Genomic DNA, 14,125 nt, shown 5'->3' on the forward strand with positions numbered 1-14,125 from the left:
GCTTGTGTCCATTCTGGAGCAGCTCACTCAACTTTGGTCCCCACGAGGTACTAAGCTCTCATCTGTGGCTCCAAGCAGCTGTTCACAGTTGACATGGTCATCCACTGCAACCAAGGAAGACAATGTAATCAATGATTACCATGACCAAGGAAGTTTGTGACACTTCATTCGTAACTCTAGGCCTGGATCTCTGAGGTCGAGAGAGTGGAAATGCCCCAGTGCAAAGGCTTCTCCCACTTTAAAATCTCTCCTGCACAGATTTCCCGTCTTGGATTGGACAACCATCAATCGCAGGACAATTTACAATGACCAATGAACCTACTAACTGGTTTGTCTTTGGTCTATGAGAGGAAACTGGAACCCCAGGGTCATTGCAAGAACATACAAACTCCTTACAGAGAGTGTCGGAATTGAATTCTGGTCTCTGATGCCCTGAGCTGTAAAAGCACTTTGTGAGCTGCTAGACTACCCAATATACATTTTATTTTTGATACAGTGCAGAATTGGCCCTTCCAGATCTTTCATCCCTGCAACCCCACAACTTGTTACAAAACGGCACCAGAATTAAACTCCAGAACTGTAATAGTGTCGCACTAACAGGTTCTGTTAAGTTTTTAAAATGGTTTCCTATGTCAGTACTACTGGTTAACTTATTCTGCTCCAAAGTCACATGGATTGTCATTCTTTCAAAGTAATTTTTCAAAATTATTTCTAAATATGAAATTCCAAATTACCTTAAATCTCAACAGTACATTTCAGTCTTTATTTCATATTCTGTAAATTAATTTTAAAATAGTTTAAAATGATCAAGCTTTTACTTCATCACTGCAAATTTCTGTACAGCTTGATTTCTAAAATTAGTTTGTGACCTCTAATATTGTCCTAACATTGGGATCAAGGAAAACAAACAACTAAAGGGTTGAAATCTAAACCTCAAGAGATAGCTGTATTTTTGTGGCTAGCATTCTTTTAATGAAAATGAGGAAGGCCTAGCTTACAGGTGAAAGCACAGCCACAGCTCCAGAATGGAGATGGGATGCCTTATAAAGACTGCAAAAACTAATATATCCAATAGTGCAGCAGATTAAAATTTCCACTTTTGCCTTCCCAGCTAATAATCACCTCAGAATAATAAAACAATGTAAACTTAATATTTAGGCTCATTGACAAGTTAGATAACTTTAAGTGCTAAGTTGTGATTAGAATCCAGAGTTAAAATTGCCTATCCTATTCACAGCAAGGCAGAAGTAGAGAATTGCAAATAATTTAAATTAAGAATAGTGAATCTTTAAAATGGTGAAGCAGAATGGCAAAGGTTATACAAACCAAGGCAACACAGATGCAAACTGAAACTGAAACCAGGATAATTATTAAAGTGGAAGTACTTTTATACAGATTTCTTATAGCATGGGCTTCACTCTCACACTTACAGTTGGACATGCTATAAGCACCAAGCATGAGAATTAAATCACTTGAACAAGTAAACCATAAAATTCAAATTTATATACTGTAGTTCAAGAATCAATGATCAAGAAAGATTACTAGTCTTATTAGCCAATATAAACACACACATTCCTATTATTGAACAAGTTTTGATTCTAGCTGAACACGGAGTCAAATTGAAACTGAGAATTCCTAGTCTACACTGTACTGTTTGGGTAGGCCCATTGTCTCTGCCTATTCCTACCTAACTGAACTTGTGTCCTTATACCCCAATTCCATTCTATCCCCCTTGGTTCAGTCCCTTCGCACCTACATCCACAGCACTTCTCATGCTCACAATCTCCTCAGTAACTTTCAGTACCCTAACTATTTTCCCCCATGGATATCCAGTCCCAGATCTCAGCTTATTTTCAATAAAATAAAAGATCCAGCTAGTTCCCCTCTACCACCACCCTCCTCTGTCTAGCAGAACTAGTCCTCACCCTCAGTTTTTCCTTTGGCTCCTCCCACTTTCTCCAGACTCAAGAGTAGCAATGGGCCTCTTTGTTGGCTATGTAGAACCATGTTCCAAGCTTTCCCCTGTAACACTTACCAACTCTTCCTCCACTACATTGATGATGCTTCATGCACTAATGCTGAGTTTGTCTATTTCATCAACTTTCCCTCTAACTTCCATCCTTCCCTTAAATTCACTTGATCCATCTCTGATACCTCCATCTCCAGAGAAAAACTGTCAACCAATGTCTTTTATAAACCTGCTGATTTCCATGATCATCTTGACTGTATCTTGATTGTTATGGGAAACAGAGAAATGGCAGAAGAATTTAATGAGTACTTTAGATCTGTTTTCACTAAGGAAGACACAAGCAATCTCCCAGATGTATGGATGGGACAAGGACATAGGGTAACAGAGGAAATGAAACAGATTGACATTAGGAAGGAAACGGTGATGAGAAGACTGATGGGACTGAAGGCTGACAAATCCCCAGGTCCAGATGGTCTACATCCTAGGGTACTAAAGGAGGTGGCCCTGGAAATTGCGGATGCATTGGTAATCATTTTCCAATGTTCCTTAGATTCAGGATCAGTTCCTGAGGATTGGAGAATGGCTAATGTTATCCCACTTTTTAAGAAAGGAGGGAGGGAGAAAACAGAGAACTATCGACCTGTCAGCCTGACATCGGTGGTGGGAAGGATGCTAGAGTCCATTATTAAGGATGAAATAGTGGCATATCTAGATAGCAGTGATAGGATTGGGCCGAGCCAACATGGATTTACCAAGGGTAAATCATGCTTGACTAATCTGTTGGAGTTTTTCGAGGATGTAACCAGGAAGTTAGACGGGGGAGATCCAGTGGATGTAGTGTACCTTGATTTTCAGAAGGCATTTGATAAGGTCCCACATAGGAGATTGGTGGGTAAAATCAAAGCTCAGGGCATCGGGGGGAAGACTTTGACATGGATAGAAAACTGGTTGGCAGATAGAAAGCAAAGGGTAGCGGTGAATGGGTGTTTCTCGGAATGGCAGGTGGTGACTAGTGGGGTGCCACAGGGCTCGGTATTGGGACCACAGCTGTTTACAATTTACGTCAACGATTTGGATGAAGGCATTGAAAATAACATCAGCAAATTTGCTGATGATACTAAGCTAGGTGGCAGTATGACATGTGATGAGGATGTTAGGAGAATTCAGGGTGACTTGGACAGGCTGGGTGAGTGGGCAGATACTTGGCAGATGACGTTTAATGTGAATAAGTGTGAGGTTATCCACTTTGGGAGTAAGAACAGGAAGGCAGATTATTATCTGAACGGTGTAGACTTAGGTAAGGGAGAAATACAAAGAGATCTAGGAGTCCTCGTTCATCAGTCACTGAAGGTGAATGAGCAAGTGCAGCAAGCAGTGAAGAAGGCTAATGGAATGTTGGCCTTTATTACAAAGGGAATTGAGTACAAGAACAAGGAAATCCTCTTGCATTTGTACAGAGCCCTGGTGAGACCACACCTGGAGTATTGTGTACAGTTTTGGTCTCCAGGGTTAAGGAAGGACATCCTGGCTGTAGAGGAAGTGCAGCGTAGATTCACGAGGTTAATTCCTGGGATGTCTGGACTGTCTTACGCAGAGAGGTTAGAGAGACTGGGCTTGTACACGCTGGAATTAAGGAGATTGAGAGGGGATCTGATTGAAACATATAAGATTATTAAGGGATTGGACAAGATAGAGGCAGGAAATATGTTCCAGATGCTGGGAGAGTCCAGTACCAGAGGGCATGGTTTGAGAATAAGGGGTAGGTCATTTAGGACAGAGTTAAGGAAGAACTTCTTCTCCCAGAGAGTTGTGGGGGTCTGGAATGCACTGCCTCGGAAGGTAGTGGAGGCCAATTCTCTGGATGCTTTCAAGAAGGAGCTAGATAGGTATCTTATGGATAGGGGAATCAAGGGATATGGGGATAAGGCAGGAACCGGGTATTGATGGTAGTTGATCAGCCATGATCTCAAAATGGCGGTGCAGGCTCAAGGGGCCGAATGGTCTACTTCTGCACCTATTGTCTATCTCTTCCCACACTGTCTCCTATAAAAATGCTATTCCTTTTCTCAGTTCCTTCAACTCTGCTGCGTCTGTTCCCAGGATGCAAATTTCCTTCCCAGATAATCAGAAATATCCTCCTTCAAAGAACAGGGTTTCCCTTCCATCTCTATTGATACTGCCCTCACCCGTATCGCCTCAATTTTCCGAACATCCACATTTACCCCCATCTTAACAGTGATAGAGTTCCTCGTCCTTTCTTACCACCTAATGAGCCTCCACATCCAATACATCAACCTCCACAACCCTCGCCAATCACCAGAGGGATCCTACCACCAACCTCATCTTTACCTTCTCTCTTTTCTCCACAGGGATTGCTCCCTGTAGTTCCCTTATCCATCTGTTTCTCCCCATTAATCTCCTTCCAAGCACTTAACCCTGTACGCAGCCAAAGTGCTACACTTGCTTCTCCCTCACTTCCATTCAGAGCCACAAACAATCCTTTTGGGTGAGGCAACACTTCACCTACAAATCTTCTGGGGTTACCTATGAATCTGGTGCTCCTGATGCAGCTTCCCATACATTAGTGAGACACATTGTAAGTTAGGGTACTGCTTCAGCGAGCACCTCTGATTTATCCACCAAAAGCAGAACTTTGGGTTGGTCAAACATTTTAATGCCCATTCTGACATGCCAGTCTGTGGCCTCCTTTTGAGCCAAGATGAGGCCACCCTCAAGGTGAAGTAGCAACACCTTGTATTTCATCTGGGTAGCCTCCAACCTCATGGCATGAGTATCGATCTCTCCCTCTCTTCTTCTATTCCGCACTCTGGCCTCTTACCTTTTTTCACCTGCCTATCATCTCCGTCTGGATCCCCTTCTCCCTTTCCCCTGTGGACCACTCTCCTCTATCAGCTATCTTCCTCTCCAGCCCTTTACCTTTCTTACCCTCCTGGCCTCACCTATCACTTCTAGCTATCCTCCTTCCCCTCACTCCACCCTTTTAATTCTGGCATCTTCCCCCTTCCTTCCTAGTCCTGAAGGGTCGGGCTGAAAAGGTGCCTGTTTATTCATTTTCATAGATGCTACATGACTTGCTTAGTTCTCTAGCATTTTGTGTGTTGCTTTGGATTTCTAGCATCTTTCACATTTGTTCCTAGTCACTACTTGGTGTTACAGTAGTTGGAGCATAGTTTTTCCCACACTGTTCACAGTAGTGTTATTGTGAGGATCTGTAGATAATCTAGTTCCACCAAACATCAATGGAACTGAGAGCTCATATACTCTTATAATACATTGAGTCCATGAGATTTTCAGGAAGCAATTCAGAAGGCATAAGATATATACACATCCAAAAGAGGAAGAAGTATTCTAAAGGAAAGATGACACTACCGCAGCTAACAAGTCAAAGCCAACATAAAAACCAAACAGAGGGTATATAATAGAGCATATAAAAACCAACAGAAGGTAACTAAAAAGTCATTAAGTGAAGATAAAATACAAAGATAAACTAGCCAGTCATGTTAAAGAGGATACTAAAAGTGTCTTCAGATACAAGAAGTGTAAAAGAGGCAAGAGTGGATATCGGACCACTGGAAAACAATGCCAGAGAAGTAGTAATGGGAGAGAATGAAATAGCAGATGAACTGAATAAATATTTTCCATCAGTCTTCATTGTGAAGACACTAGCAGTATGGTGGAAGTTCCAGGTGTCAGGGGGCATGAAGTTACCATAACTAGAGAGAAACTGAAAGATCTGAAGGTGGCTACGTCACATGAACCAGATGGCTTACACCCCAGAGTTCTGAAAGAGGCGGCTGAAGAGATTGTGGAGGCATTTGTAATATATTTCAAGAATCACTAGATTCTGGAATGATTCCAGAAGAATATAATCTGTTGATGTTGTGTACATGGATTTTCAGAAGACCTTTGACAAGGTGCCTCACACAAGGGTGCTTAACAAGCCATGAGCCCTTGGTATTACAGGAATGGATAAAACAGAAGCCGATTAGTAGGAAGTAAAGGGGGCCTTTTCTGGCCAGCTGCCAGTGGACCAATTCTTTTTACATTATATGTCAATGATGTGGATGATGGAATTGATGGTTTTGTTGCAAAGTTTGCTGTCAATATACAGATAGGGGGGTCAGGTAACATTGAGGAAGTAGAAGGGCTACAGAAGTACTTAGATTAGAATGGGCAAAGACATTGCAGATGGAACACAGTGTCAGGAAGTGTACAGTCTTGCATTTTGGTAAAAGAAATAAGAGGCATAACTGTTTCCTAAATGGAGAGAAAATACAAAAGCCTGAGGTGCAAAGGGACTTGGGAGTCCTTGTGTAGGATTTCCTAAAGGTTAATTTGCAGGTTGAGTTTGTAGTGAGGAAGGCAAATGCAATGTTAGCATTCAAGAAGACTAGAATATAAAAGCAAAGATGCAATGTTGAAACTTCAAAGCACCGAGGCCTCACAGGATATTAAGAGCAGTTTTGGGCCCCTCATCTTAGAAGGGATGTGCTGAAACTGGAGAAGGTTCAAAGAAGGTTCATACAAATTATTCCAGGATTGAATGGCTGGTCATATGAAGAGCATTTGATGGTTCTGGACCTGTATTCACTGGAATTAAGTATGGGGGTGACCTCATTGAAACCTATTGAATGGTGAAAGGCCTTGACAGAGTGGATGTGGAGAGGATGTTTCCAATGGTGGGAGAATCTAAGACCAGAGGACACAGCCTCAGAATAAAGGGGCGTCCTTTTAGAACAGAGATCAGGAGGAATTTCTTTAGCTAGAGTGGTGAATCTGTGGAATTATTTGCCACAGATGGCTGTGAAGGTCAAGTCTTTATGTATATTTAAGGCAGAGGTTGATAGATTCTTGCTTGGTCAGGGCATGAAGGGATATGGTGGGGGGGAACAAGGCAGAGAGTGGGGCTGAGAGGAAAATTGGGTCAGGCATGATAAAATGGCAAACCAGACTCAATGAGCCAAATGGCCTAATTCTGCTCCTATATCTTACGGTCTTATTTTGTTCAAATCATGCACATTGAGTTTCATATTGATTGATTGTTCTAAACGCAATAATAAAATAAACACTCAGTCTTACTGTTAAGAGTTAGGCTCCTGTTTGCTTTAAAGTGGTAGGCACAGGAGGTCAGGTCTGCTCTGTGATTTGCACTCTAGGAAAACAATAACTTGGGCAAGGTCCCATTTCATGGATTGCCAACTGCCATCTCAAGTTAGAAGAGAAAACAACCCTTACTGTGCATCATGCTCATTTTGGGAAAACAATAATGGGCATAATAAGGAAAATTATTTCAAAGGGAAGACCCCTAAGCAGTATTATGGAGAACATTCCCTGTAATTGAGCAACCAAGATAGATACAATTTTTGTAAGATTTCCCCAATTCTCAAATATTAGCAAAGATAACCAAGCAAGATGAAGATGCAAAGATACAGACAGACGTCAAGATAAAGGTAGATATCAGGCACTTTAGAATTAACTTCATTAGGATTGCAAAGTTCTTGATAATTAGAGTCTTCTGCCAGGATCAAGATTGGGACTATGTGTGAAAAGCTACTTAAACATATTCATTGTTAATTCCTATCCAATGCTATATTATAGATTTGCCCTTAATGGAATAAAAGTTTTACTTTTCACTGGAATGGTGATGTCAGCTGGATCATGAAACAAGTACTCAAACTCACTAAAGTTACCAAGGTCTACAGTACTATTGGAGACCAAACCTTTGCTTGTATGGACAGAACAGGTTGCAATCAAGACAAAGAATAGTTTAGCGACAGATTTATTTTTACCATGGAAAAGATTACTATAAACATAACAATGTAACAACATGAGCCAGAAAAGGAAGAAATGTTACAGGAAAGACGTGAACTTGAACAGATTTTAATCAATTTAATTCCAACAATACAGATTAATACTCAGTCTTAAGTACACTACAGAATATATCTGCATAACAATTCTACATCTGGTTGTTAATTTTATTTGTACATTAAATTTAAATACCTTGTGTTTGAGATATCTTTATTTGATTTGAAAATAAAAATTGACAACCGAAGTTACAATATTCTAATATTGTAGTGTGCATACATTATAGTAGTCACTGTGAAACAAGAGTCATTACGTGCATTACAAGCATTTCCTCGTAAAGTGTCTTGGCACCCATCTTATTCAGCTGATAGTAAAAAACAAACAAGTGGTCGCTTTTCCTCAGTGTATCAGAGGAAACTAAGAGAAACCAAGAAACAAAGATTTCATGTGCTTGGTTTATAGAAAGCATTTTCAATAATGCTTTTAGTCTAATCAACTTCTTCATATAGCTTCTGGCACCCCAATCTGTTAAGTCACATCAAATGGGCAAAAGTTCGTCATATTATTTACTTTTTTTGGATGCAAAAGAGGCAAAAGCAAAGATACAAAGACTCAGAAAATGTTTTCTTCAGTACACTTGCACCACTGCCTCTTTCCATCAAACAAATTTTTATATGTGCAATGATAAAATAGATACCCTAACTTCTTGAAAACCAAGTGATTTTTAAATTGGACATTAGACAAATACTTAAGTTCAGTAGTTCATTGTCAAATCAAGTAATCTTCTTGGAGACAAAACAATATCACCCGTCACAGATGCAGCTCGAGCAGCTTTGTTGCTCCAGTAGTTTGTTGCTGCAAAATTGTTAGTGTTTATGCAACTGCACAACTTGCAACCGGATGAAGGCTGTTATGGAAATTTCAATGTGAACGTGACGAGTTGAAATCAAATGGAACTATACAAGTGGTTGGCCTATACAAGTGATTGTTTTTTCTGTTTGAGTTGACATACTTGCCTAATGAAAGTTAGTTACAGCATGCCAAAACCTTTTGATTAGGTGATCACCTTAAGAAGCCTTTCTTTCAGCTTGTCCTTGGTAGAATAGTCTGGAAGCAGCAGTACATAGAAGCATATATGTGTTGTTGGTAACCTGACAAGAAAAAAAAACACCGAAAAATCATGGACTATTGACATTTCTAGCAAAGGAGATTATTCACCCACCTTGTCCATATTCTTAAAAGAAGCTATTTAGAATAGCAGTAGTTTTCATCTGAGGCCCTGTAGTCTATGATACATCCACATCAATCCAAGTTCCCTTTGAATTATTAAGTGCTTATAATTTACTGCCATCCCTGGCATCAACTCCCTTTACTCCAAGCTCACAGTAATCTGAAATACCCTCCAATAATATTCCTACCATTACCTTAAAATTTCTGAGAAAGCAACGATAGGCAATGTTGGGAACAACATACAGTGATGCAGAGTGATGTGGAGATGGGTTACATTGCTGGAGAAGTGAAGCTTAACCTATTTTAGTGTTTCATATTTCCATAAACTATGATCAAATCTCAACCCAGGCTTCTCTATTCTAAAAGTAAACCCAGTCTAGCCACTTTCTCTTAGTTGTAAAATAGAGTCACAGAACATAGAAACAAGCCCTTTGGCCCATCTAGCCCTTGATGAGCCATTAATTGGCCTAGTCCTATTGACCTGTACCCAAACAATAGCCCTTTATACCACTCCCATTTATTTATAGCAATTTCTCTTAAATGTTGTTATCAAATCTGTATCCACCACTTCTGCCGATAGCTCATTCCACACTCTTGCCACCCTGAGTGAAGTTCCCTCATATTCCTCTTAAATATTGAAATTAACAATGATACACATCCTCAAAATTAGTATTTTCCAGTTCCAGCAGTATCCATAGAGATTTCCTCTTCACTCTGGTGTAAACACAATGCACCCAGTTCTCTACACAGTACTCTAAAGAATGGTTCATATTAGTCTCCCTAATCTTATAATTTGTCTGTCATTATACACAACTGCTTTTCTTTAAAAAAAAAACCCACCTCATCTATTTTCCTGCTGTTGCCAGAAAACTGCATACATGCACTCCAAACTGTTTCACTGCTTTTCCCAGCACACTGTTTTCCTTCTGTGCTATTCCAAAAACATTACCTTACACTTCACTGCAGTTTTCAAATGCCACTTCGGTATCAAGTAGCAGAGTCTGTTGATATCTCCTCTAGCCTGCATATCTTTCTTCCATCACTATCAAACAAATGGTCCATTTTTGTTTCACCAGAACATTGCTTAATTGCAGTCCCTACAATCAAGACTAAATCATGATAAATCTCATGACAACCATAGTCCCAGCAACTGGCCCTGTGCAAACCCACTTCAGGTTTTAAAATCCCATTGATTAATACGACTAATTTCTAAACAGGACTAGATACATACAACTCAACTTTCTGACCAATCTACCAGATAATGCAGATTGTCAGTTACTTGACAATAATACATTTGATAGAATCAGCTTTCTTGGTCACCTCTAAATACTTATTAGCCTCTTATGACCTCTTAGCAAATCCATGTTGATTGCCCTCATTTGCACCTCTGAGTATTTCAAAGGTTCATTTTATTGCCGAAGTATGCACATTCACTACAACTGATAGTCAGACAGGCATGAAATACTGAAAACCATGCGAGTCATTGAAAGGAAAGACATCAACCTCCCTCCCAGTATGAAAAGGAAGAAACAAAACTCAAACCACAAACGCCTCAACCTCTCTCTTGCACAAAACAAATCATCTTTTCAGAAAAGGGCAACCAGAATGTCAAAACCTCCAAAAGAATACAGTGACAACATCAAACTCTGAACCCCTCCTCCGCTAAAAAAACAGCACCAACAGCACTAAGCCTCCAACCCCTACCCCACACATACACAAAATCCAACAGATCACCCACACAGGAAAAACAAAGATCAGATCCCAAATCCCAACACCTCCCTCACATACCTGGAACTGGAACCCCAACCCACCAATGGGCAACAGGAATATACAGAACTGAAGGAGAGCAACATAAACTACTGAACAATAATCACATACATCTCAGAATTTCATAAACATCCTCCCGCCAGAACTGACAAGAACAGCCACTTGAACTCAGTTCTTCTACAAAGAACTGTCCTTTAAGTTTGTAGGAAAATGGTCCTGCAAGTTTGCTCTCCAGTTGCAACAGACAGAGTCCAGCAACACCATCCCTTGGGGCAAAGAGCACTGGGAACAAACGTCATCAGAACTTCCACTTCTCCACTTTCTTACTCTCACAACCACCTGGCAATACTATTTTTTCCTGGGTCTAATAATGCAACTCCTTTGCAAGATACTAAGCCCCTTTTATTTTTCTTCCCATGCTTAGGAGATTCATCCACCACACATTTCCTCCTTAACCACAATGGCACTAATAGCCCCTATTGTTCAAGTCAAGCATTTAGAACCATACTTATGCTTCTATTTCCACAACCAAGGTCAAATCAACAATGATCTTCTTCAATATTGGAGAGACAATTGCAGCTACATGGAGTACTCCAATTGCCTCTTATGTTCATATGATTTCCTTTCAGGTCTCCAAAAGACCCTAACACTTTAATTTGTTAACCTCTCATTGCTTATGCATTTATGAAACACTTGAGTTTTTCCCTGACAATATTTTACTATACACTCCCTTTGCCTTCAAAATTTCCCCTTTAAATTTACCACCTGGACTTCAATATTCCTCTAGGCTTTGCTGCGATGCATCTCTGTATCAGACTTATGCTTCACTTTATTGCCTTATCCTACTTTGTATGCCAAGAGACTGCAGATGGGGGAGTTGCCAATTTAAGATCTTAAAATTAACAATTTTATTGTGCATAATTTCCAAAAATGTTTTAAAGCATATCAAAAGCAAAGATATAAACCAAGCAAATATATTTCAATTGTTACACTACAGTATTGAACAGAAGTTAACGAGAATCTAAGGTATAACAAAGTAGTGGAAAATTATTATTTGCCCCGGCAGAAAAGCAGGAAAAGAACACTAAGGAAGGAAAATCATCAATGAAACAGTGTCCTGGCTAAACCTAGGATACAGCCCCGAAAAACTGACTTCATGGGGATGGGATCACTGACCTCTGAAAACTATGACCCTAAATGCTTGATGCATATGGATTTCAGCTTAATCAGTAGATGCCAAAGTCAACTTAACTTCAAGTGCAATCACGCACAACTCAGCCCTGAAATTCATCTGCTTGGACCATATGTGATGTAGAGTAGAGGCAAAAGGCTCGACAAAAGCCATGTTAGGTGTCAGTAAGCAATTGTTGATTAATGCCATTGTTGACAGCAGCTTTCAACACTTCGCTGATGGTTGAAACTGATTGAATGGCAGTTAGATAGCATTTGTGACAAATGTCGCCCTTGAGCTGAAAGATTATGATAGGGTATACTTCTGTTGATGGTCTATGGAGTTTAATGTATACCAAGTTTGCGCTTACAAATTTGAGCCTACCGCATTTTTCCCCACTAATGAAGTACTACAACATCATGAGGATACATCTAGTGTTAATATGGGATTTCATCTCTACAAGAACTTTACTGTGAACACTTCCACCAATGTCATCATGGCAGATGCATCTGACACAATAGACCTGCAAGAATAGTAAAGTAGGTTTATCATGATGAGTGGCTTACTTCTATTTTGTACAGTGATAGGACAACTCGTATCCCAGAGACAAGAGTTCAATTCCAAAATGCATGCTGTGGAAGTTATATTCAGTTAGCAATCTGGAACTAAAACTTACAAATAGTCTCAGTATTCATGATCACAAAACTCCCAAAAATATTACAAGAACCCTTCTGGTTCACTTAAGCTCTCTGGAAATCTGTCATTCTAAAATGTTCTGGCCTGAAAATGATATCCAAATCACAACAACATGGCTCACTTGTATCATATCTACTACATTAAAGCAAAAAAGGAATAAAACCAGGAATAAACCTGGCATTAATGAAGGCACTGAATTCAAACACAGCAAAATTCATTACCAGCCCTGTACTCATCATAAACAATGAATTGGTATTTAAACTGGGAAAGCTATACCATGGAGTAGTCTAGCATGGGATGGTGGATTGACAGAATCATACAATACAGGCAACATACAATACATGCCAGACTCATCCTGTATATTATATATGTACATCCTAACCCCACAAGGCTTGACAGAGCAGTTCCTGTGAGCCCAAGTCTTCTCCAGACTACGAATTCTTGATATTGGGTCAAACATGGCCAAGGAAATTTCCTGAACATTGAGTAATATTTGTGGGAAGGACTGAAAACATCAAGGGCACAGAATGTAGTCTGGCTCAAGAATTTCAATATTGATCACCAATGACCCAGTTGGAATGGTTAGAGAAGTAGCTCTATTTTGGGTTCTAACAAGTAACGAACAAATGACATCAAGAATAGATTTACACCACTTCTTCTTAACCAGTCTGGTGTAGATGTATCTGTCCATAACAACATTGAGAAAAGGAACAGTCCACCTCTATAAATCACAGATTTTAAAAAATGGATACAATTTGTATTTTGGATCTCAGATATTTTACGTACTTGCATATTGGGAGAAAACTTTACTTAAAGATTGTTAAAGAAAAAATGGAATTCATTACCACACAAAGCATTTTCAGCAAGAGGAAGAAAGGAATAAAGAAATGTTGACAGGGTTAAATGAAGAAAGATGGGAAGCTCCCAATGTTCCATCAAATGCCAGCATTCAACCTGAAGATTATTACACTTGCTTTTCTCGCTGATTTGTGTAGCTTGTTCCATGAGCAGTTCAACAAAGTAAACAAACTAGTCGCAAAAAAGTTCATACAACAGACCTGTCTGAATCTGATCCATTCTTGGTTATGATTAGCCAAGGCCACCTACAGGGGCCCAATCAGAACCTGGAGTAAAATGCAAGAATTGACGTTTTTGTTCCTCTGGAAGACGGTGGGTTATTCCCCAAAAATCTCTTGAATAACGTTCATGATGAAAGGAGAAAAAAGAAAAAAAAAAGCGAAATTGGGTTGAAATTGATTAATTTTCAGTGCTAACCAATACTTCATGCCAATTTACAGCGTTTGTTGTGACTTGTCCCTCACTTTAGATCACATTAGGAGCTCATTGTGAACTTGATTAATGAGGGATAACATTTAAATACACCAATATATTTTTTAATCAAGTCTACACTTTAAAATTACGATTATATTTTACTTAACAATTTAATAGAAAAACAAATCTTTGCT

General features: G+C 39.6%; 1 pseudogene; it reads right to left on the reverse strand.

Moving 5' to 3' along the window:
• Positions 1–7,768: 7,768 nt before the first annotated feature.
• The window catches only part of LOC140737551 (ubiquitin-protein ligase E3A-like), a 32,392-nt pseudogene continuing 26,035 nt past the window's right edge, over positions 7,769–14,125 (reverse strand).

This window comes from Hemitrygon akajei, chromosome 13 (genome assembly GCF_048418815.1).
Source record: "Hemitrygon akajei chromosome 13, sHemAka1.3, whole genome shotgun sequence".
Lineage (NCBI taxonomy): Eukaryota > Metazoa > Chordata > Chondrichthyes > Myliobatiformes > Dasyatidae > Hemitrygon > Hemitrygon akajei.